The sequence below is a fragment of the Aquarana catesbeiana genome, linkage group LG12 (genome assembly GCF_042186555.1).
Source record: "Aquarana catesbeiana isolate 2022-GZ linkage group LG12, ASM4218655v1, whole genome shotgun sequence".
Lineage (NCBI taxonomy): Eukaryota > Metazoa > Chordata > Amphibia > Anura > Ranidae > Aquarana > Aquarana catesbeiana.
In genome coordinates this window covers 241569717-241594632 of record NC_133335.1, presented here as the reverse complement: position 1 = coordinate 241594632, position 24916 = coordinate 241569717, and the positions used below count along the sequence as shown (strand labels likewise).

The following is a 24916-nucleotide window of genomic DNA, read 5'->3' as shown; positions in this document are numbered from 1 at the left end:
TGAAAGGTCCCCCCATAACATCAGAGGACCCCCATCACGTAAGATGTCCTTCCATCACATCTGAGGTCCCCCCATCACGTCAGATGTCCCCCCATCACAGCAAAGGTCCCCTTATCACATCAGAGGTCCTTCCATCACATCAGAGGTCCCCCCATCACATCAGAGGTCCTTCCATCACGTAAGATGTCCTTCCATCACATCAGAGGTCCCCCCATCACATCAGAGGTCCTCCCATCACATCAGAGGTCTCCCCATCACATCATAGGTCCCCTTATCACATCAGAGGTCCTTCCATCACATCAGAGGTCCTTCCATCACATTAGAGGTCCCCTTATCACATCAGAGGTCCTTCCATCACATCAGATGTCCTCCCATCACATCAGAGGTCTCCCCATCATATCAGAGGTCCCCCATCATATCAGAGGTCCCCCATCACATCAGTGGTCCCCCATCATATCAGAGGTTCCCCCATCATATCAGAGGTCCCCCATCACATCAGTGGTCCCCCATCATATCAGAGGCCCCCCATCATATCAGAGGTCCCCCATCATATCAGAGGTCCCCCATCATATCAGAGGCCCCCTATCATATCAGAGGCCCCCCCATCATATCAGAGGTCCCCCCATCATATCAGAGGCCCCCCATCATATCAGAGGCCCCCCCATATCAGAGGTCCCCCCATCATATCAGAGGTCCCCCATCATATCAGAGGTCCCCCATCATATCAGAGGTCCCCCCATCATATCAGAGGCCCCCTATCATATCAGAGGCCCCCCCATCATATCAGAGGTCCCCCCATCATATCAGAGGCCCCCCATCATATCAGAGGCCCCCCCATATCAGAGGTCCCCCCATCATATCAGAGGTCCCCCCCCATATCAGAGGTCCCCCCATCATATCAGAGGTCCCCCCATCATATCAGAGGTCCCCCCATCATATCATATCAGAGCAATTAAATGAAAAAAAAATACATTATTAACATAACAGCAATTTTTTAAAAACCTTTTACTGCCACCACTGCATGTCACATGTCATATATTATTTTAACCATGTGTGCAAAAAAAACATGCAAAAAAAAAAACTTCAAAAATGGGTCTGGTAGTGAAAGGGTTAAAGGGGGCCTCGCAGAATAAACAACATTTTATTTGTTTAACATTCTATTAAACAATCAATCGCCCCCCCCCCCCCCGCGCGCTACGTGTGAAATTGGGATTAAACTTGCCGCTGCTGTGCGTGAAAAAAATCAAACATATGGAAAAAAAAATTGTGTATAACTATATATACCACAGTGCAAACAAACCCAAATATAGTAGATTAGAGTGCCAGTAATGTGCATAAATCATGTAGGCAGAAGAAACAGTGAAAAAATATGAATTAACAAGCAAGCATGCGGCCAGTGAAAGTTCAAATAAATGTGCAAAATTGAATGAATAAAGTTCCAATTGCAAAACCTCCTTCACAATCGCTGCTGTGCTGACAATTCCCAAAGTGCTGCGAAAAAAGTCGGTATCCACATAAATGGTAACGTCCCCCACAACCCCCACAACCCCCAAAGTGGTTGAACTCACCAGATCATCTACATGATTTATGCCCATTACTGGCACTCGAATCTACTTTATTTGGGTTTGATTGCGTTGTGGTATATATACCGCGTTTCCCCCGAAAATAAGCGCAGGTCTAATTCATTAAAAACACACTAGGGCTTATTTTTGGGGGAAAACGGTAGTTATATACAATTTTTTTCCAAACATTTACTATTAAAGACAAAGCAGCTAAAGATGATCGCCACCGAATCTAATAGGTCTCTATGCGGTTTGTCCTCCCTCCCATCCCCCGCAACAGCTTCTAATACACTGACACTATAATGTATTCAGCTACAATGTAATCAGATACAATGTAATCAGCTACAATGTAATCAGATACAATGTAATCAGATACAATGTAATCAGCTACAATGTAATCAGATACAATGTAATTAGACACACATTCTAAGGATGGCCCCTCCCTCCACCCACAATCCTCTGTGGCTGCTCTGCTCATTTGCATGTGCTGCTTGTATCTGATCTGTAGATGATTGGTTATTGATCTGTGTGTGGAGCATCGGAATGTGTTATAAGGAGAAGTTGATCTGATCATATTCATTTCCTCAAATCGTTATCACCACCAATACATTGATCCCTAAATCTTTATTCCCCCCACCCCCCCCCCCCCAATACATCATTACCAGGCTCACCATGAGCTGACATTTGCGGCTCTGGTTGGCCTTATATACCGATCAGGGTCACCTTTGGATTGTCCTCGCTTCGGCAGGACATATACTAAAATTGGAACTGATACAGAGAAGATTAGCATGGCCCCTGCGCAAGGATGACACGCAAATTCGTGAAGTGTTCCATATTTTCTTGCGCCGCATTCACAGCGCGCCCGGGCTTAACCGCTTGCCCTGGATGTGGTTGGGGGGGAGGGGCAACACAGCCAGTAGATATTTGTATTACAAACGCCATTGTTGCAACAGGAGGAGTGAGACTCTGCGCCTGGGGCTTGGAGAGCAGAGGTGGGACGTCTAGCTGGGGAATCTCAGCCACACCTCTCCGTGCACAGTTCTGGGAGAGCGATTATGCAGGCGCAGCAATCAGCATTTGGCTGTGGTTGGGGGGGGGGGAGGGGGCAACACAACCAGAAGGTATTTGTATTACAGAAATACAACATATTATATCCCATGTCTGGACACTGAGCTGTTCAGGCTTTGTTTCCAATAGTGCGACTTTTCATGCGACTTTGGACTGAAAAGTCACATGACAAGTCGCACCCCATGATTTCCAATGAGTACCGTTCATATCTGTGCGTCTTCAAGTCGCAGCGACTTCAAAGTAGTCCCTGCACTACTTTGGTCCCACTTTGATGCGACTTGAGGTCCATAGAACTCAAGTTGCGGCCAAAAATCGCTGTAAAATCGTGCGATTTTTGGGGACGCAATGGTGGAAACATAGCCTCATAGTCTCCACTGGGATCACATGTGACAGGGTGACAACCCAGGGACAGAATTGTCAGGCAGGGACAGAGCGGTGTCACCCTCCAACAGGAAGTGCCTAAAAGAGTTCCTTCATGGCGGGATCAACAGAGATTATTTCAATGAAAATTGGAGATTGTAAAAGATTGATAATGACTTTTAAAATGATACTAACATGATACAGAGGATGTGAGATGTCACTGATTAGATTAGATTAGATCTCCTATAAATCATTGATGCTATCAGTCATAGGCGATGTACACGTGTCCCATCAATCATCACTGCGCTCCCGTCCCACCTCCTCCGATGACCCCGACTTACCTCTCCTACAGGTACATCCAGCACTGCGCTATATACATCCCTCTTATTATATAAACAAAGGATACTAAATATAAACATAAACATGTGATGAGTTATTAATAGAATCTGATACTATCTAATAATCTTCAGAGTTTATCAGGAGAGAACGTGGTATAAGCCTCATTCACACTGAACGATTGCCATGGAAACAAGTCGCACCCTATTGGCCGGCAATGGCCCTGTTCCAATCGGTGCGACGCCGACTTTGCAGCACGGCACTGATTTACAAATGTAGTTCTTGCACTGCTTTTGATACAATGTAATCAGTTACAATGTAAGAAGATACACAGTCTAAGGATGGCCCCTCCCTCCTCCCACAATCCCTTGTGGCTGCTCTGCTCATTTGCATGTGCTGCTGGTATCTGATCTGTAGAAGATTGGTTATTGATCTGTGTATGGAGCATCGGAATGTGTTGTAACTTGTACGGAGACTCTGATGTTGTATTTGTTTTCCATGACTTTTTATTGGTTTGGATACTGATAAGGTCAGGGATTTAATTTAGAGTTCTCACTTAATATGATGCCTACGTGTAAATCTGTTTTTAACTTTTTGGCTGTTGAACTCAATTGTAGCTGTTTTTGTTTTCTTGTAACTATATTGCCATGGTGTTGAAGCTTGTGTTCGTAGCCCAGGTGACTCCTGTTGTTGTTTACCCTTGCCCTGTGTGGGGGGTTGTGCTGATGCTATTGTTTGTGTAATTGTCTATAAAAGGCCTTTGGAAGATTAAAGAGCGGTAGTCCATTATGCTCAAGAACTGATACACGGATTTCTGACTCTGTGTCTTAATTCCTATATGAAGCAATAATTTGGCAAAGCAATATAAACTATAAGCAACTTATTTAACAGTTGCATCTAACATTTTGGCGCCCGGACGAGGAACTCACCGATGATACTACAAGAGGTGGATGAGCTACGCTGACGGAACAAAAGAAATAGGCATTCCGGGAATCACAGATCAAAAAAACCTGCGCAGGTAAGAAAAAGCTTTATTTTTCTTATATTCTGTGCTCCCCTGATTTGTGCCTATCCGTTCTGTCAGTTACGGTTCTCCTGGTTTTAAAACACCAGCCTCTGTAGTGGTGAGTCTAGAATTACTGCATATTTTAGTTTATATTGCTGGAATTATTTGTTTGTTTTTGTTATCTGTGTTTGTCTTGTCTGTCTTGTTGAGAAAGTGAATGAGCCTTGTCAAGGATGGTATGAGTTAGAAGGGGATTGCCGAACTAAGCAACAGAATGCGCCTTACCTCACACGATTGGGAACCTGAGGGCTTGTGAGCTTGGGGGTCTGACGCTTATGCTTAACCTCACATCTAACTCATAAACCATAAACGGGTTGAGAGTATAAGCCCTGTCTGCTCCATAAAGCAGGGATAAGAGTGTATGAGAGGGATTCCCAGATACGAGGGGGGGAATAAGATCTCCAAAAGTCCGGAGATCTAGTCGGATACCTGGCCACTTAAAGGAATGCTTGTATATGTTGTAGCCGCATTTTTGTATATGTTGTAGCCGCATTCTGGTTTGTTATTGGGCTAGCATATAAAGTAATTATTTATTTTTGGGCTAGCATATAAAGTAATTTGGTTTCAGAAATCTCATTCCGGAGAGGTTTCTAGAATTCTAGCACCCTAGGAGGAAGGCAACGAGGAACTAGTGTAACTTAGCTGGTTTGCTATTGGGCTAGCATATAAAGTAATTATTAATTCTTGTATATGTTGTAGCCGCATTATATTGTACACTAAGTGTCCCACACGCTACCTAGGCAGGACTGTTAGAATGGGCCAGAGGAACACAAAACCCCGTCAGGGAATTGTAGCACATTACACAGTGCCACAGATAATTAAAAACATCTGTGGAGAAGATGAAGCACGGGACTTAAAGGATGTCCTTCGTAAATTTAAGGTGAAAGGAGCAGCGGGTTTAGACCCGGATGTATGGAGTGAAATAGTGAAAAAAAAAAAAAGTGAAATAAAAAGGGACAGACAAGGAGAGGTGTTAGAGAAGCAATGGATGAGTCAGGTTCAATGCTTAATTAAGGTTTCAAATAGAGAAAAAGAAGAGGGGTGGAAACATAATCCAGATTGTGATGGTTGGGATATGAAAGACAGAAGAACAAAAAATGTTGAAATTTTAAATAATCTTAGTTCAACCATCCCACCCCCATACACTGACATAGAACGTAAACCACACAAGATATATCCTGTACTTAAGGGTAGAGAATGTTTTTTTTTTTTTCAGGTTTGTGGAGTATAAGAATTTCATTCAGAAACTGTAGCTCCCGTACGCACTGATACATGCATTATAGTAAAGCCAGCTGTTTTCTGTAGATTTGTGACACAGTTAATGAATACACATGAAGCAACCTGGCAGGATGGGGAGGATTTATGCAGACATAAAATGACTCTGACCCTGTTTAACCAGTTTATGACTGACCTGCAGACCGAGCTGAGGGGGATGGCAATACTGGAGACAGACAGACACATAGACTCAAGGGCCCCTTTTATTGTTAGATTAGAAGCTTTCTGTCAGGCAAAACAACAAGAGAGGGGGTCAATATCACCCATGAAACAAATGCCAGGACAGACTGTATCAGAATTTTACTTGTCTATGGAAAGTATGATGGCAGATGAGAGAATGGATTTAGAGCTGCCAGTCACGATCCGAGCCTTCAATAGACAGTTTATGGAAGGATTAATTCCACAGATAAGTGAAAGACTGAAAGCCTGCACACCACCCTTAATTTGTTGCGATTTTTGGCAGAAAAAGGTTGCAAGGTTAATAAGAAAAAGTTACAAGTGTGTCAGGAAAAAGGTTATCTTTTTGGGACATTGTATATCACAAGGTACAAGACATCTCACTGAGGAGAGGGTTCAAGTGATAAAGGGAATGTTACCCCCACGGAATTTCAAACAATTGCGTATGTTTTTAGGTATCGTGTCATATTGTAGACAGTGGATACCACATGCTAGCGCTTTGATGCAGCCATTATACGATTGTTTGAAAATTGTACCGTATATGCTTACAGAAGTAGCTTACGAGTCGTTTATCACTTTGAAAAAGTTGTTGATTTCTGCCCCGGCTATTGGTATACCAGATTACACCAAGATATTTAATCTGTACATTGCTGAGATCACTGGACACGCCACAGGTGTTCTGACACAGGCACATGTAAAACAAAGACCAGTCGCTTACTTTTCAGCAGCATTAGATCCAGTGTCCAGAGGTTCACCGTCTTGTGTACGGGCGGTAGCTGCAGTGTCAATTATCATAGATAAGTCATCAGAAATTGTTCTAGACAATCCAGTCGTAGTGCATACCACACATGACATACATGCAATCTTGTCTCAGGTACAGCCCAAACACATTTCAATGGCTAGGCAATTAAGGTTACAGTGTACTTTACTCTTACCTCCAAATGTCACTTTTCAGCGCTGTACAACTTTAAATTTGGCCACCTTTTTGCCTCTTCAGTCACCAGATTTGGCAAGGGGGAATGATAGTGCTAATAGTACTAGTGAGAAAGGAAATGAGGTACCTAAACACTCTTTTGTTTAAGGAAGTAAATGAGCACGATTGTTTTCAGCTCATGGAACAGGAGACAATGGGATTCCCACATGTTACAGATACACCGATTTTAAATGCTGAGCACACCTTGTATATAGATGGTAGTAGGTTTGCTGATGACAAGGGTAAATATCACACAGGGTATGCTGTAGTGACTGATACGCAGGTAATTGAAGCACAGGCCTTACCAGCCCACATGTCAGCACAGGAAGCAGAATTAAAAGCTTTAGAACAAGCCCTAGAATACTTAAAAGAACGAGAAGGGAATATTTACACTGACTCTGCCTACGCTTATGGCGTAGCGCACGATTATGGCCACATATGGAAGGCTAGAGGTTATCTGACAGCAGCAGGTACACCTGTAAAACATGGAGAAGGGATTAAGAGAGTCCTGAACAATCTTCAAAAGGTTAAACGAGTAGCCATTATGAAGATAGCGGCACACACGAGCGCAAAAACAATTGAGGCAAAAGGAAATGCATTTGCAGATTTGACTGCAAAACAGGCAGCTCTAGGGGAAGGAAGCCCTGAGACCTTAGCAGCGGTAGAGGTGAGTATCCCAGAACCAACATGGCAGCAGCTGAGTAAATTACAGGAGCAAGCAGGGGAGAGCGAGAAAGATAAGTGGGTCAGAATGGGAGCAGCACCAGACCTTGACAATGTATGGAGGGAAGGAGGCAAAATATGCCTGCCTGCCTCTCTGTACCCAGCAATGGCAGTGGCAGTTCACCTACCCACACATGTCAGTTCCAATTCCATGTATAGGATTGTGAACCAAGGATGGCTCGCCCCCGGATTCAGTAGCACTGCAAGAAATTACTGTGCAGCCTGCCAAATCTGTCTCCTGAATAACCCAGGACAGAGAGTAAAAACCCCACGAAAACACCAGGTCCGGGCCCAATACCCCTTCCAGAGACTGCAGATTGATTACATACAAATGCCTAAGAGCGGCCCTTTTGAATTTGTCCTCGTGTGTATCAATTTATTCTCAGGTTGGCCCGAAAGTTATCCAGTAAAATCGGCTACAGCTAAAGCCACAGCTAAGAAACTGATCACTGAGTTAATACCTAGGTTTGGTCTTCCTGAAACCATAGAATCAGATAGGGGGACACACTTTACAGGAGAAATCATGCAGAATGTGATGACCATGTTAGGGGTTCAACAAAGTTTTCACACCCCTTACCACCCACAGAGTTCAGGATCAGTGGAGAGAGTAAATGGGACAATAAAGTTAAAAATACAAAAAGCCATGCAAGAGTTAAACAAGCCTTGGCCAGAATGCCTGCCTTTGGCTTTGTTCTCTATAAGGTACACTCCAACAGGAAAGACAGAATTATCCCCATATGAGATACTTTTTGGGAATGCACCTAGATTGGGTTTATACTTTCCACAGAGTATGCAATTGCAATGTGATAGTTTGACTGCATATGTGATACAATTACAACATCGTCTAACTAAGATCCACAAAAGTGTGTATTCTTCTCTTCCAGACCCTAATTCAATAGCAGGTACACATACACTGCTACCAGGGGATTATGTATATGTAAAGAAACACACCAGAAAGACATTGGAGCCAAGGTTTGAAGGTCCTTATCAAGTGCTTCTGACCACAGCCACTTCAGTAAAGCTGGAAGGAAAACCTACCTGGATACACGCATCACACTGCAAGAAACAACCCGAGAAAACAACATGATGAAATATCTACTTACATATTTTTTGTTGAAGATTGTTGTTTTACAAATATATGCATGGACTCCTGGTATTAATGTACTTGAGGTAGAAGAAACAATGACTTTTGAATGGAGTATAGATGATCCTAAAGTAGCAAATGTATCAGGATATGAGATAAATAAGGATTACACTGTGGGTAATTATACTGTTGAAGGACTTAGGCGACCGTTTCATGTAGATGTAGGTATAGCATGGATACAGGCAGACCCCCTCCCAGAAGTAACTGTAACTTTCCAGAGAACGATAATATGGGTTTCCCCTTTAACAATAGTAAGAACCATAGGTGTCATAAAATATCCCTTTCACAGACATGGAAACAAGCCCGGGAACGGGTAGTGGGACAAATGTACCAAATATTAACAGTCATGGCAGAAGGAGGGAATATAACCGAAGGGATGTTTAATCTGACAGATATTACCGTTAATCAATCAAGTACTTTCCTCTGTGCATCTTGGTGGAGGGAAGAGAGAAATGATGGGTGGTATTGGAGTGCAGAGGCCTATGGATTTCACATACAAATGGAGGAAGAAGTAACGCCAACAATTGAATCTTCCATATTAACACCCGTACCAAACACTTGTATAAATGTATCAACATCACAACAGAAAACAAAAATAAAATTCAATATCACCTTTCCCTCTATACCGGAGTGTAGGTATAAACGAGAATGGTACGACACACTATTGGGACTGACAGGTACAGGGATGGGAATTTTAAACTCGGTCGAGATAGAAGAAATGAACAACAGATGGAAGCATGCAGGGGGACACATAGCTGACAGCTTGACTATCACAAGCAAATGGTTACCCACCACTTTTGAAACCCAACTGCAAGAAATACCCCTATTACAATTTTTGGGAGGGTTAATAAATCACACTATAGGAGCAGAGCTCCAGCTGTGGAATCAAAGTCAACAGTTTGTAAATTTCACACAGTGCTCTTTTAACCTCTTATCCTATCATATACAAATAAATAGGGCCAGGACCGAACTTCAGTTGGGAAATTATCATACCTGGATGAAATATTTTAAAGGTCTAACTGACGATGGTGTATGGTTCCAAGTAAAAGGGGATAAGATAGAATGTGAGGAGAAATGGTGTGTAGGAAGGTTTGAAGCATATCGGGTAGCAGATGTAATGGAAATGTGTAAAATAGTGGTTATGCCACTAGTAATTAATGACGAGTTTTGGTATCCAGAAATATATGGGAAATATGTAGATAAAGGAAACAGAACCCATGATTTAACTCTATGTGAAGGAACTAATAAGGGAATGGTATGTGGCAGAAGTTCCCCAGTATATGAACCTTGCTTGTTAAAATACCAAACTAGCATATGCAAAATGCAAAGAACACCAAAAAATGTGAACAATAGATTCATAGAAATAGGACCCCAGCATATTTGTATCATTACTAATGACAACCGCACCATGTCAGCATTAAATAAATCGGCGCCGTTTGCGGGATGTATAAAAAAGATTAAAATATTACAATGGGGTAACCACACCTATCTTTTTGAACCAGACGCCGATAAGATATTCTCTTCAGTCTATGAGATACATAATTTCACTGACACTACACCCTTTATAATTTCTTTAGACCCACTAAAACAGGTTTTGGAACAATCAGAGTTGTTAAGACAACACATAGAAACACTAGAACATACCCTACAGAATAACCTCGTATCCGCAATTATTGACAAAGGTAGACTAGTGCATCTTTCCTCACAGATACAACAGGATACTGCACCACATTGGTGGGATATATTTAGTGGAATGTCTTCTACAGCAACCAATATCTTTCACTGGTTGTTAAGTCCAATGGTAATTATTATTCTAATATTAATATCACTTACAATCACGAATATATGTGTATACAGGAAAATAAATAGGAAAATTAGGAGAATAGACAGGGCATACCGATAAATGTGTATTGACATCACCCTACTCCTATAAAACTCCTCTTCTTGAATTTTAAGATGTTGGTAATACCTAGGGGGATGGGTTCTACCCCTCTGACAACTCGCGGTCAGGGAAAGGACTCTGGGGAAAAACTGACTAGAACTTATTCATGAGGACCCAGGGGGAAGGAGAGGATGATGTCAAAGGGGGAAATTGATAAGGTCAGGGATTTAATTTAGAGTTCTCACTTAATATGATGCCTACGTGTAAATCTGTTTTTAACTTTTTGGCTGTTGAACTCAATTGTAGCTGTTTTTGTTTTCTTGTAACTATATTGCCATGGTGTTGAAGCTTGTGTTCGTAGCCCAGGTGACTCCTGTTGTTGTTTACCCTTGCCCTGTGTGGGGGGTTGTGCTGATGCTATTGTTTGTGTAATTGTCTATAAAAGGCCTTTGGAAGATTAAAGAGCGGTAGTCCATTATGCTCAAGAACTGATACACGGATTTCTGACTCTGTGTCTTAATTCCTATATGAAGCAATAATTTGGCAAAGCAATATAAACTATAAGCAACTTATTTAACAGTTGCATCTAACAGATACATTGATTCTGGAATCTTTATTACCATTAATACATTATTACCAGGCTCACCATGAGCTGACATTTCCGGCTCTGGTTGGCCTTATATACCGATCAGGGTCACTTCTAGATTGTCCTCGCTTCGGCAGGACATATACTAAAATTGGAACGATACAGAGAAGATTAGCATGGCCCCTGCGCAAGGATGACACGCAAATTCGTGAAGCGTTCCATATTTTCTTGCCCCAAATAAAACGTGCTCAATTACTTTTTTCCTTCTTGTTATGAACCATTAAATAATAATAATAAAAAAAATTATATATATATATTTATTTATTTATTATAAAGTTCATGCTTGCGGTTAGATCACTGGGGACATAAAGCTGGCCATATGCTAGTAGGTTTTCATACGAATGTTCGTACAAACATTCTCAGTACATTCGATGATCGATGTCGTTCAAAACGTCCTTTTCTTTTAGCATTTGATTTCCTAAATTGAAAAATTTGAAACTAAATTCTAATGGTGTAGGACCAGTTTTTGGTATCACGCACGCGGCCGTATAGAGAGCAGAACGTGCCTCGTCACTCTCCCGGTGTACCGTCGCCCGTTGAGATTAATTAGACGATGCCGCTCTACATGGTTATGCGCCAGGGGTTGTGTAAAGCACCACACGCGGAATGCACGCTAATTATGTTTGAAGCATACGCCCACAATGGCGTACAGCCTCATCTAATTCATCTCATTGGGTGCTGAGTCCCTGCAGAGTGACTACGCAGGCACTGCGTTCCGTACGGCCGTGTGCATGAAGCCTTAAAGACGTATTGGAGGTTCCCATTACATCAGAAGTCCTTCCATCACATCAGGGGTCCTCCCACCACATAAGGAGTCCTTCCATCACATCAGAGCCCCCGCCCCCCCCATCACATCAGAGGCCCTCCCAAGAGATCAGAGGTCACCCCCCATCACATCAGAGGTCTCTCCATTACATCAGAGCCCCTCCCCCATGACATCAGAGGTCCCCCCATCACATTCGAAGTCCACCCATTACATCAGAGGTCTCTCCATCACATCAGATGTCCACCCTCACATCAGAGCCCCCCATCACATCAGTGGTCCTTCCATCACATTAGAGGTCCCTTCATCATATCAGAGGTTATCCCATCACATCAGAGCTCCCCCCCATCAGATCAGAGTTCCCTCATCAGATCAGAGGACCCCCCCCCCATCACATCAGAGGTCCTCCCATCACATCAGAGGTCCTCCAATCGCATCAGAGGTCCTCCAATTACATCAGAGGTCCTCCCATTGCATCAGAGGTCCCCCCATCACATCAGAGGTCCTACCATCACATGTCTCCCTATCACATCAGAGTTCCCCCCATCACATCAGAGGTCCTCCATCACGTAAGATGTCCTTCCATCACATCAAAGGTCCTCCCATCACATCAGATGTCCTTCCATCACATCAGAGGTCCTTCTATCACATCAGAGGTCCCCCATCACATCAGAGGTCCCCCACAACATGAAAGGTCCCCCATAACATCAGAGGACCCCCATCACGTAAGATGTCCTTCCATCACATCTGAGGTCCCCCCATCACGTCAGAGGTCCCCCCATCACAGCAAAGGTCCCCTTATCACATCAGAGGTCCTTCCATCACATCAGAGGTCCTCCCATCACATCAGAGGTCCTTCCATCACGTAAAATGTCCTTCCATCACATCAGAGGTCCCCCCATCACATCAGAGGTCCTCCCATCACATCAGAGGTCTCCCCATCACATCATAGGTCCCCTTATCACATCAGAGGTCCTTCCATCACATCAGAGGTCCTTCCATCACATCAGAAGTCCCCTTATCGCATCAGAGGTCCTTCCATCACATCAGATGTCCTCCCATCACATCAGAGGTCTCCCCATCATATCAGAGGTCCCCCATCATATCAGAGGTCCCCCATCACATCAGTGGTCCCCCATCATATCAGAGGTTCCCCCATCATATCAGAGGTCCCCCATCACATCAGTGGTCCCCCATCATATCAGAGGTCCCCCATCATATCAGAGGCCCCCCATCATATCAGAGGTCCCCCATCATATCAGAGGCCCCCTATCATATCAGAGGCCCCCCCATCATATCAGAGGTCCCCCATCATATCAGAGGCCCCCCATCATATCAGAGCCCCCCCATATCAGAGGTCCCCCCATCATATCAGGGGCCCCCATCATTTCAGAGGTCCCCCATCATATCAGAGGTCCCCCCATCATATCAGAGGCCCCCCATCATATCAGAGGTCCGCCCATCATATCAGAGGTCCCCCCATCATATCAGAGGTCCCCCCATCATATCAGAGCAATTAAATGAAAAAAAAATACATTATTAACATAACAGCAATTTTTTAAAAACCTTTTACTGCCACCACTGCATGTCACATGTCATATATTATTTTAACCATGTGTGCAAAAAAACATGCAAAAAAAAAAACTTCAAAAATGGGTCTGGTAGTGAAAGGGTTAAAGGGGGCCTCGCAGAATAAACAACATTTTATTTGTTTAACATTCTATTAAACAATCAATCGCCCCCCCCCCCCCCGCGCGCTACGTGTGAAATTGGGATTAAACTTGCCGCTGCTGTGCGTGAAAAAAATCAAACATATGGAAAAAAAAATTGTGTATAACTATATATACCACAGTGCAAACAAACCCAAATATAGTAGATTAGAGTGCCAGTAATGTGCATAAATCATGTAGGCAGAAGAAACAGTGAAAAAATATGAATTAACAAGCAAGCATGCGGCCAGTGAAAGTTCAAATAAATGTGCAAAATTGAATGAATAAAGTTCCAATTGCAAAACCTCCTTCACAATCGCTGCTGTGCTGACAATTCCCAAAGTGCTGCGAAAAAAGTCGGTATCCACATAAATGGTAACGTCCCCCACAACCCCCAACCCCCAAAGTGGTTGAACTCACCAGATCATCTACAAGATTTATGCCCATTACTGGCACTCGAATCTACTTTATTTGGGTTTGTTTGCGTTGTGGTATTCTAATTCATTATAAACACACTAGGGCTTATTTTTGGGGGAAAACGGTAGTTATATACAATTTTTTTCCAAACATTTTACTATTAAAGACAAAGCAGCTAAAGATGATCGCCGCCGAATCTAATAGGTCTCTATGCGGTTTGTCCTCCCTCCCATCCCCCGCAACAGTTTCTAATACACTGACACTATAATGTATTCAGATACAATGTAATCAGCTACAATGTAATCAGCTACAATGTAATCAGATACAATGTAATCAGCTACAATGTAATCAGATACAATGTAATCAGCTACAATGTAATCAGATACAATGTAATTAGACACACATTCTAAGGATGGCCCCTCCCTCCACCCACAATCCTCTGTGGCTGCTCTGCTCATTTGCATGTGCTGCTTGTATCTGATCTGTAGATGATTGGTTATTGATCTGTGTGTGGAGCATCGGAATGTGTTATAAGGAGAAGTTGATCTGATCATATTCATTTCCTCAAATCGTTATCACCACCAATACATTGATCCCTAAATCTTTATTCCCCCCCCCCCCCCCCCCAATACATCATTACCAGGCTCACCATGAGCTGACATTTCCGCCTCTGGTTGTCCTTATATACCGATCAGGGTCACTTCTGGATTGTCCTCGCTTCGGCAGGACATATACTAAAATTGGAACGATACAGAGAAGATTAGCATGGCCCCTGCGCAAGGATGACACGCAAATTCGTGAAGCGTTCCATATTTTCTTGCGCCGCATTCACAGCGCGCCCGGGCTTAACCGCTTGCCCTCCGGAAGATTCACCCCCCCCTTCCTCACCAGGCCATTTTTTTTGCTAATCAGCGCGGCGTTCACTTTAACTGACAATTGCGCAGTTGTGCGACGCTGCACACAAATAAACATTTTTTGTTCCCACAACTTCTTTTGGTGGTATTTGATCACCTCTGCGGTTTTTACTTTTTGCGCTATAAACAGATAAAGAGCGACAATCTTGATAACAACAATATTTTTTTCTGGGTTCACCACACGGTTGTGTGATGTCCGGCACTGCGTGTGATTCGCACCGCGCCGCTGCGATGTCTGTGCGATGTGAATTCATAGAGATTGCATGGCTGAATTCGCATCGCATTCGCACCAAAATGGCGCCGGATCCTTTTCTTGGTCCGCACCGGAATCGGATCGCATTGGGTGTTCACAAAGCCTTCCCGGCCTGAGCTGTACAGTCTGAGGGGCTCACACACGCGGCGGCCGAGGTCCCCCCCCCCCCGTTCACCGATTCCAGTGCAAATCAGGACTGAATTTTTGCCTGAATTCGCATCTGAATCGGAACTAAAGACGCACCGAACCCTTTGGCCGCCCCGGAGCTGTGTGAACCGGTTCCATTGAGAGCCGGCTGGATTCTCCTGTCATGCAAATTGGATGTGTGAACCCGGCCTAAAATTCTAAACCTCCCGGGGGGGGGGGGGGGGGGGAGGGGTTACACAATCTGCATTTGGATGTGGTTGGGGGGGAGGGGCAACACAGCCAGTAGATATTTGTATTACAAACGCCATTGTTGCAACAGGAGGAGTGAGACTCTGCGCCTGGGGCTTGGAGAGCAGAGGTGGGACGTCTAGCTGGGGAATCTCAGCCACACCTCTCCGTGCACAGTTCTGGGAGAGCGATTATGCAGGCGCAGCAATCAGCATTTGGCTGTGGTTGGGGGGGGGGAGGGGGCAACACAACCAGAAGGTATTTGTATTACAGAAATACAACATATTATATCCCATGTCTGGACACTGAGCTGTTCAGGCTTTGTTTCCAATAGTGCGACTTTTCATGCGACTTTGGACTGAAAAGTCACATGACAAGTCGCACCCCATGATTTCCAATGAGTACCGTTCATATCTGTGCGTCTTCAAGTCGCAGCGACTTCAAAGTAGTCCCTGCACTACTTTGGTCCCACTTTGATGCGACTTGAGGTCCATAGAACTCAAGTTGCGGCCAAAAATCGCTGTAAAATCGTGCGATTTTTGGGGACGCAATGGTGGAAACATAGCCTCATAGTCTCCACTGGGATCACATGTGACAGGGTGACAACCCAGGGACAGAATTGTCAGGCAGGGACAGAGCGGTGTCACCCTCCAACAGGAAGTGCCTAAAAGAGTTCCTTCATGGCGGGATCAACAGAGATTATTTCAATGAAAATTGGAGATTGTAAAAGATTGATAATGACTTTTAAAATGATACTAACATGATACAGAGGATGTGAGATGTCACTGATTAGATTAGATTAGATCTCCTATAAATCATTGATGCGATCAGTCATAGGCGATGTACACGTGTCCCATCAATCATCACTGCGCTCCCGTCCCACCTCCTCCGATGACCCCGACTTACCTCTCCTACAGGTACATCCAGCACTGCGCTATATACATCCCTCTTATTATATAAACAAAGGATACTAAATATAAACATAAACATGTGATGAGTTATTAATAGAATCTGATACTATCTAATAATCTTCAGAGTTTATCAGGAGAGAACGTGGTATAAGCCTCATTCACACTGAACGATTGCCATGGAAACAAGTCGCACCCTATTGGCCGGCAATGGCCCTGTTCCAATCGGTGCGACGCCGACTTTGCAGCACGGCACTGATTTGCAAATGTAGTTCTTGCACTGCTTTTGATACAATGTAATCAGTTACAATGTAAGAAGATACACAGTCTAAGGATGGCCCCTCCCTCCTCCCACAATCCCTTGTGGCTGCTCTGCTCATTTGCATGTGCTGCTGGTATCTGATGTGTAGAAGATTGGTTATTGATCTGTGTATGGAGCATCGGAATGTGTTGTAACTTGTACGGAGACTCTGATGTTGTATTTGTTTTCCATGACTTTTTATTGGTTTGGATACATTGATTCTGGAATCTTTATTACCATTAATACATTATTACCAGGCTCACCATGAGCTGACATTTCCGGCTCTGGTTGGCCTTATATACCGATCAGGGTCACTTCTAGATTGTCCTCGCTTCGGCAGGACATATACTAAAATTGGAACGATACAGAGAAGATTAGCATGGCCCCTGCGCAAGGATGACACGCAAATTCGTGAAGCGTTCCATATTTTCTTGCCCCAAATAAAACGTGCTCAATTACTTTTTTCCTTCTTGTTATGAACCATTAAATAATAATAAAAAAAAAAATTATATATATATATATTTATTTATTTATTATAAAGTTCATGCTTGCGGTTAGATCACTGGGGACATAAAGCTGGCCATATGCTAGTAGGTTTTCATACGAATGTTCGTACAAACATTCTCAGTACATTCGATGATCGATGTCGTTCAAAACGTCCTTTTCTTTTAGCATTTGATTTCCTAAATTGAAAAATTTGAAACTAAATTCTAATGGTGTAGGACCAGTTTTTGGTATCACGCACGCGGCCGTATAGAGAGCAGAACGTGCCTCGTCACTCTCCCGGTGTACCGTCGCCCGTTGAGATTAATTAGACGATGCCGCTCTACATGGTTATGCGCCAGGGGTTGTGTAAAGCACCACACGCGGAATGCACGCTAATTATGTTTGAAGCATACGCCCACAATGGCGTACAGCCTCATCTAATTCATCTCATTGGGTGCTGAGTCCCTGCAGAGTGACTACGCAGGCTCTGCGTTCCGTACGGCCGTGTGCATGAAGCCTTAAAGACGTATTGGAGGTTCCCATTACATCAGAAGTCCTTCCATCACATCAGGGGTCCTCCCACCACATAAGGAGTCCTTCCATCACATCAGAGCCCCCGCCCCCCCCATCACATCAGAGGCCCTCCCAAGAGATCAGAGGTCACCCCCCATCACATCAGAGGTCTCTCCATTACATCAGAGCCCCTCCCCCATGACATCAGAGGTCCCCCCATCACATTCGAAGTCCACCCATTACATCAGAGGTCTCTCCATCACATCAGATGTCCACCCTCACATCAGAGCCCCCCATCACATCAGTGGTCCTTCCATCACATTAGAGGTCCCTCCATCATATCAGAGGTTATCCCATCACATCAGAGCTCCCCCCCATCAGATCAGAGTTCCCTCATCAGATCAGAGGACCCCCCCCCCCATCACATCAGAGGTCCTCCCATCACATCAGAGGTCCTCCAATCGCATCAGAGGTCCTCCAATTACATCAGAGGTCCTCCCATTGCATCAGAGGTCCCCCCATCACATCAGAGGTCCCCCCATCACATCAGAGGTCCTACCATCACATGTCTCCCTATCACATCAGAGTTCCCCCCATCACATCAGAGGTCCTCCATCACGTAAGATGTCCTTCCATCACATCAAAGGTCCTCCCATCACATCAGATGTCCTTCCATCACATCAGAGGTCCTTCTATCACATCAGAGGTCCCCCATCACATCAGAGGTCCCCCACAACATGAAAGGTCCCCCATAACATCAGAGGACCCCCATCACGTAAGATGTCCTTCCATCACATCTGAGGTCCCCCCATCACGTCAGAGGTCCCCCCATCACAGCAAAGGTCCCCTTATCACATCAGAGGTCCTTCCATCACATCAGAGGTCCTCCCATCACATCAGAGGTCCTTCCATCACGTAAAATGTCCTTCCATCACATCAGAGGTCCCCCCATCACATCAGAGGTCCTCCCATCACATCAGAGGTCTCCCCATCACATCATAGGTCCCCTTATCACATCAGAGGTCCTTCCATCACATCAGAGGTCCTTCCATCACATCAGAAGTCCCCTTATCGCATCAGAGGTCCTTCCATCACATCAGATGTCCTCCCATCACATCAGAGGTCTCCCCATCATATCAGAGGTCCCCCATCATATCAGAGGTCCCCCATCACATCAGTGGTCCCCCATCATATCAGAGGTTCCCCCATCATATCAGAGGTCCCCCATCACATCAGTGGTCCCGCATCATATCAGAGGTCCCCCATCATATCAGAGGCCCCCCATCATATCAGAGGTCCCCCATCATATCAGAGGCCCCCTATCATATCAGAGGCCCCCCCATCATATCAGAGGTCCCCCATCATATCAGAGGCCCCCCATCATATCAGAGCCCCCCCCCATATCAGAGGTCCCCCCATCATATCAGGGGCCCCCATCATATCAGAGGTCCCCCATCATATCAGAGGCCCCCCATCATATCAGAGGTCCGCCCATCATATCAGAGGTCCCCCCATCATATCAGAGGCCCCCCCATATCAGAGGTCCGCCCATCATATCAGAGGTCCCCCCATCATATCAGAGCAATTAAATGAAAAAAAAATACATTATTAACATAACAGCAATTTTTTAAAAACCTTTTACTGCCACCACTGCATGTCACATGTCATATATTATTTTAACCATGTGTGCAAAAAAACATGCAAAAAAAAAAACTTCAAAAATGGGTCTGGTAGTGAAAGGGTTAAAGGGGGCCTCGCAGAATAAACAACATTTTATTTGTTTAACATTCTATTAAACAATCAATCGCCCCCCCCCCCCCCCCCGCGCGCTACGTGTGAAATTGGGATTAAACTTGCCGCTGCTGTGCGTGAAAAAAATCAAACATATGGAAAAAAAAAATTGTGTATAACTATATATACCACAGTGCAAACAAACCCAAATATAGTAGATTAGAGTGCCAGTAATGTGCATAAATCATGTAGGCAGAAGAAACAGTGAAAAAATATGAATTAACAAGCAAGCATGCGGCCAGTGAAAGTTCAAATAAATGTGCAAAATTGAATGAATAAAGTTCCAATTGCAAAACCTCCTTCACAATCGCTGCTGTGCTGACAATTCCCAAAGTGCTGCGAAAAAAGTCGGTATCCACATAAATGGTAACGTCCCCCACAACCCCCAACCCCCAAAGTGGTTGAACTCACCAGATCATCTACAAGATTTATGCCCATTACTGGCACTCGAATCTACTTTATTTGGGTTTGTTTGCGTTGTGGTATATATACCGCGTTTCCCCCGAAAATAAGCGCAGGTCTAATTCATTAAAAACACACTAGGGCTTATTTTTGGGGGAAAACGGTAGTTATATACAATTTTTTTCCAAACATTTTACTATTAAAGACAAAGCAGCTAAAGATGATCGCCACCGAATCTAATAGGTCTCTATGCGGTTTGTCCTCCCTCCCATCCCCCGCAACAGCTTCTAATACACTGACACTATAATGTATTCAGCTACAATGTAATCAGATACAATGTAATCAGCTACAATGTAATCAGATACAATGTAATCAGCTACAATGTAATCAGATACAATGTAATCAGATACAATGTAATCAGCTACAATGTAATCAGATACAATGTAATTAGACACACATTCTAAGGATGGCCCCTCCCTCCACCCACAATCCTCTGTGGCTGCTCTGCTCATTTGCATGTGCTGCTTGTATCTGATCTGTAGATGATTGGTTATTGATCTGTGTGTGGAGCATCGGAATGTGTTATAAGGAGAAGTTGATCTGATCATATTCATTTCCTCAAATCGTTATCACCACCAATACATTGATCCCTAAATCTTTATTCCCCCCACCCCCCCACCCCCAATACATCATTACCAGGCTCACCATGAGCTGACATTTGCGGCTCTGGTTGGCCTTATATACCGATCAGGGTCACCTTTGGATTGTCCTCGCTTCGGCAGGACATATACTAAAATTGGAACGATACAGAGAAGATTAGCATGGCCCCTGCGCAAGGATGACACGCAAATTCGTGAAGCGTTCCATATTTTCTTGCGCCGCATTCACAGCGCGCCCGGGCTTAACCGCTTGCCCTCCGGAAGATTCACCCCCCCCTTCCTCACCAGGCCATTTTTTTTGCTAATCAGCGCGGCGTTCACTTTAACTGACAATTGCGCAGTTGTGCGACGCTGCACACAAATAAACATTTTTTGTTCCCACAACTTCTTTTGGTGGTATTTGATCACCTCTGCGTTTTTTACTTTTTGCGCTATAAACAGATAAAGAGCGACAATCTTGATAACAACAATATTTTTTTCTGGGTTCACCACACGGTTGTGTGATGTCCGGCACTGCGTGTGATTCGCACCGCGCCGCTGCGATGTCTGTGCGATGTGAATTCATAGAGATTGCATGGCTGAATTCGCATCGCATTCGCACCAAAATGGCACCGGATCCTTTTCTTGGTCCGCACCGGAATCGGATCGCATTGGGTGTTCACAAAGCCTTCCCGGCCTGAGCTGTACAGTCTGAGGGGCTCACACACGCGGCGGCCGAGGTCCCCCCCCCCCGTTCACCGATTCCAGTGCAAATCAGGACTGAATTTTTGCCTGAATTCGCATCTGAATCGGAACTAAAGACGCACCGAACCCTTTGGCCGCCCCGGAGCTGTGTGAACCGGTTCCATTGAGAGCCGGCTGGATTCTCCTGTCATGCAAATTGGATGTGTGAACCCGGCCTAAAATTCTAAACCTCCCGGGGGGGGGGTGAGGGGGAGGGGTTACACAATCTGCATTTGGATGTGGTTGGGGGGGAGGGGCAACACAGCCAGTAGATATTTGTATTACAAACGCCATTGTTGCAACAGGAGGAGTGAGACTCTGCGCCTGGGGCTTGGAGAGCAGAGGTGGGATGTCTAGATGGGGAATCTCAGCCACACCTCTCCGTGCACAGTTCTGGGAGCGATTATGCAGGCGCAGCAATCAGCATTTGGCTGTGGTTGGGGGGGGGGAGGGGGCAACACAACCAGAAGGTATTTGTATTACAGAAATACAACATATTATATCCCATGTCTGGACACTGAGCTGTTCAGGCTTTGTTTCCAATAGTGCGACTTTTCATGCGACTTTGGACTGAAAAGTCACATGACAAGTCGCACCCCATGATTTCCAATGAGTACCGTTCATATCTGTGCGTCTTCAAGTCGCAGCGACTTCAAAGTAGTCCCTGCACTACTTTGGTCCCACTTTAATGCGACTTGAGGTCCATAGAACTCAAGTTGCGGCCAAAAATCGCGGCAAAATCGCGCGATTTTTGGGGACGCAATAGTGGAAACATAGCCTCATAGTCTCCACTGGGATCACATGTGACAGGGTGACAACCCAGGGACAGAATTGTCAGGCAGGGACAGAGCGGTGTCACCCTCCAACAGGAAGTGCCTAAAAGAGTTCCTTCATGGCGGGATCAACAGAGATTATTTCAATGAAAATTGGAGATTGTAAAAGATTGATAATGACTTTTAAAATGATACTAACATGATACAGAGGATGTGAGATGTCACTGATTAGATTAGATTAGATCTCCTATAAATCATTGATGCGATCAGTCATAGGCGATGTACACGTGTCCCATCAATCATCACTGCGCTCCCGTCCCACCTCCTCCGATGACCCCGACTTACCTCTCCTACAGGTACATCCAGCACTGCGCTATATACATCCCTCTTATTATATAAACAAAGGATACTAAATATAAACATAAACATGTGATGAGTTATTAATAGAATCTGATACTATCTAATAATCTTCAGAGTTTATCAGGAGAGAACGTGGTATAAGCCTCATTCACACTGAACGATTGCCATGGAAACAAGTCGCACCCTATTGGCCGGCAATGGCCCTGTTCCAATCGGTGCGACGCCGACTTTGCAGCACGGCACTGATTTGCAAATGTAGTTCTTGCACTGCTTTTGATACAATGTAATCAGATACAATGTAATCAGATACAATGTAAGAAGATACACAGTCTAAGGATGGCCCCTCCCTCCTCCCACAATCCCTTGTGGCTGCTCTGCTCATTTGCATGTGCTGCTGGTATCTGATCTGTAGAAGATTGGTTATTGATCTGTGTATGGAGCATCGGAATGTGTTGTAACTTGTACGGAGACTCTGATGTTGTATTTGTTTTCCATGACTTTTTATTGGTTTGGATACATTGATTCTGGAATCTTTATTACCATTAATACATTATTACCAGGCTCACCATGAGCTGACATTTCCGGCTCTGGTTGGCCTTATATACCGATCAGGGTCACTTCTAGATTGTCCTCGCTTCGGCAGGACATATACTAAAATTGGAACGATACAGAGAAGATTAGCATGGCCCCTGCGCAAGGATGACACGCAAATTCGTGAAGCGTTCCATATTTTCTTGCCCCAAATAAAACGTGCTCAATTACTTTTTTCCTTCTTGTTATGAACCATTAAATAATAATAAAAAAAAAATTATATATATATATTTATTTATTTATTATAAAGTTCATGCTTGCGGTTAGATCACTGGGGACATAAAGCTGGCCATATGCTAGTAGGTTTTCATACGAATGTTCGTACAAACATTCTCAGTACATTCGATGATCGATGTCGTTCAAAACGTCCTTTTCTTTTAGCATTTGATTTCCTAAATTGAAAAATTTGAAACTAAATTCTAATGGTGTAGGACCAGTTTTTGGTATCACGCACGCGGCCGTATAGAGAGCAGAACGTGCCTCGTCACTCTCCCGGTGTACCGTCGCCCGTTGAGATTAATTAGACGATGCCGCTCTACATGGTTATGCGCCAGGGGTTGTGTAAAGCACCACACGCGGAATGCACGCTAATTATGTTTGAAGCATACGCCCACAATGGCGTACAGCCTCATCTAATTCATCTCATTGGGTGCTGAGTCCCTGCAGAGTGACTACGCAGGCTCTGCGTTCCGTACGGCCGTGTGCATGAAGCCTTAAAGACGTATTGGAGGTTCCCATTACATCAGAAGTCCTTCCATCACATCAGGGGTCCTCCCACCACATAAGGAGTCCTTCCATCACATCAGAGCCCCCGCCCCCCCCATCACATCAGAGGCCCTCCCAAGAGATCAGAGGTCACCCCCCATCACATCAGAGGTCTCTCCATTACATCAGAGCCCCTCCCCCATGACATCAGAGGTCCCCCCATCACATTCGAAGTCCACCCATTACATCAGAGGTCTCTCCATCACATCAGATGTCCACCCTCACATCAGAGCCCCCCATCACATCAGTGGTCCTTCCATCACATTAGAGGTCCCTCCATCATATCAGAGGTTATCCCATCACATCAGAGCTCCCCCCCATCAGATCAGAGTTCCCTCATCAGATCAGAGGACCCCCCCCCCCCATCACATCAGAGGTCCTCCCATCACATCAGAGGTCCTCCAATCGCATCAGAGGTCCTCCAATTACATCAGAGGTCCTCCCATTGCATCAGAGGTCCCCCCATCACATCAGAGGTCCCCCCATCACATCAGAGGTCCTACCATCACATGTCTCCCTATCACATCAGAGTTCCCCCCATCACATCAGAGGTCCTCCATCACGTAAGATGTCCTTCCATCACATCAAAGGTCCTCCCATCACATCAGATGTCCTTCCATCACATCAGAGGTCCTTCTATCACATCAGAGGTCCCCCATCACATCAGAGGTCCCCCACAACATGAAAGGTCCCCCATAACATCAGAGGACCCCCATCACGTAAGATGTCCTTCCATCACATCTGAGGTCCCCCCATCACGTCAGAGGTCCCCCCATCACAGCAAAGGTCCCCTTATCACATCAGAGGTCCTTCCATCACATCAGAGGTCCTCCCATCACATCAGAGGTCCTTCCATCACGTAAAATGTCCTTCCATCACATCAGAGGTCCCCCCATCACATCAGAGGTCCTCCCATCACATCAGAGGTCTCCCCATCACATCATAGGTCCCCTTATCACATCAGAGGTCCTTCCATCACATCAGAGGTCCTTCCATCACAT

At 44.8% G+C, this 24916-nt stretch overlaps 6 non-coding genes across 6 annotated transcripts; all 6 read left to right on the top strand.

Annotated features, from left to right (window-relative positions):
* Positions 1-2294: 2294 nt before the first annotated feature.
* Positions 2295-2402, top strand: LOC141114691 (U6 spliceosomal RNA). The gene has a single exon (XR_012236966.1). It is a non-coding gene; the product is annotated as a U6 spliceosomal RNA (small nuclear RNA).
* An 8871-nt stretch (positions 2403-11273) lies between these two features.
* Positions 11274-11380, top strand: LOC141114687 (U6 spliceosomal RNA). Its single transcript, XR_012236962.1, has one exon. It is a non-coding gene; the product is annotated as a U6 spliceosomal RNA (small nuclear RNA).
* Positions 11381-14811: 3431 nt separating this feature from the next.
* Positions 14812-14918, top strand: LOC141114685 (U6 spliceosomal RNA). The gene has a single exon (XR_012236961.1). It is a non-coding gene; the product is annotated as a U6 spliceosomal RNA (small nuclear RNA).
* Positions 14919-17176: 2258 nt separating this feature from the next.
* LOC141114684 (U6 spliceosomal RNA) lies at positions 17177-17283 on the top strand. Its single transcript, XR_012236960.1, has one exon. It is a non-coding gene; the product is annotated as a U6 spliceosomal RNA (small nuclear RNA).
* Positions 17284-20810: 3527 nt separating this feature from the next.
* Positions 20811-20917, top strand: LOC141114683 (U6 spliceosomal RNA). The gene has a single exon (XR_012236959.1). It is a non-coding gene; the product is annotated as a U6 spliceosomal RNA (small nuclear RNA).
* Positions 20918-23186: 2269 nt separating this feature from the next.
* On the top strand, positions 23187-23293 carry LOC141114682 (U6 spliceosomal RNA). Its single transcript, XR_012236958.1, has one exon. It is a non-coding gene; the product is annotated as a U6 spliceosomal RNA (small nuclear RNA).
* The last annotated feature ends 1623 nt before the right edge of the window (positions 23294-24916 follow it).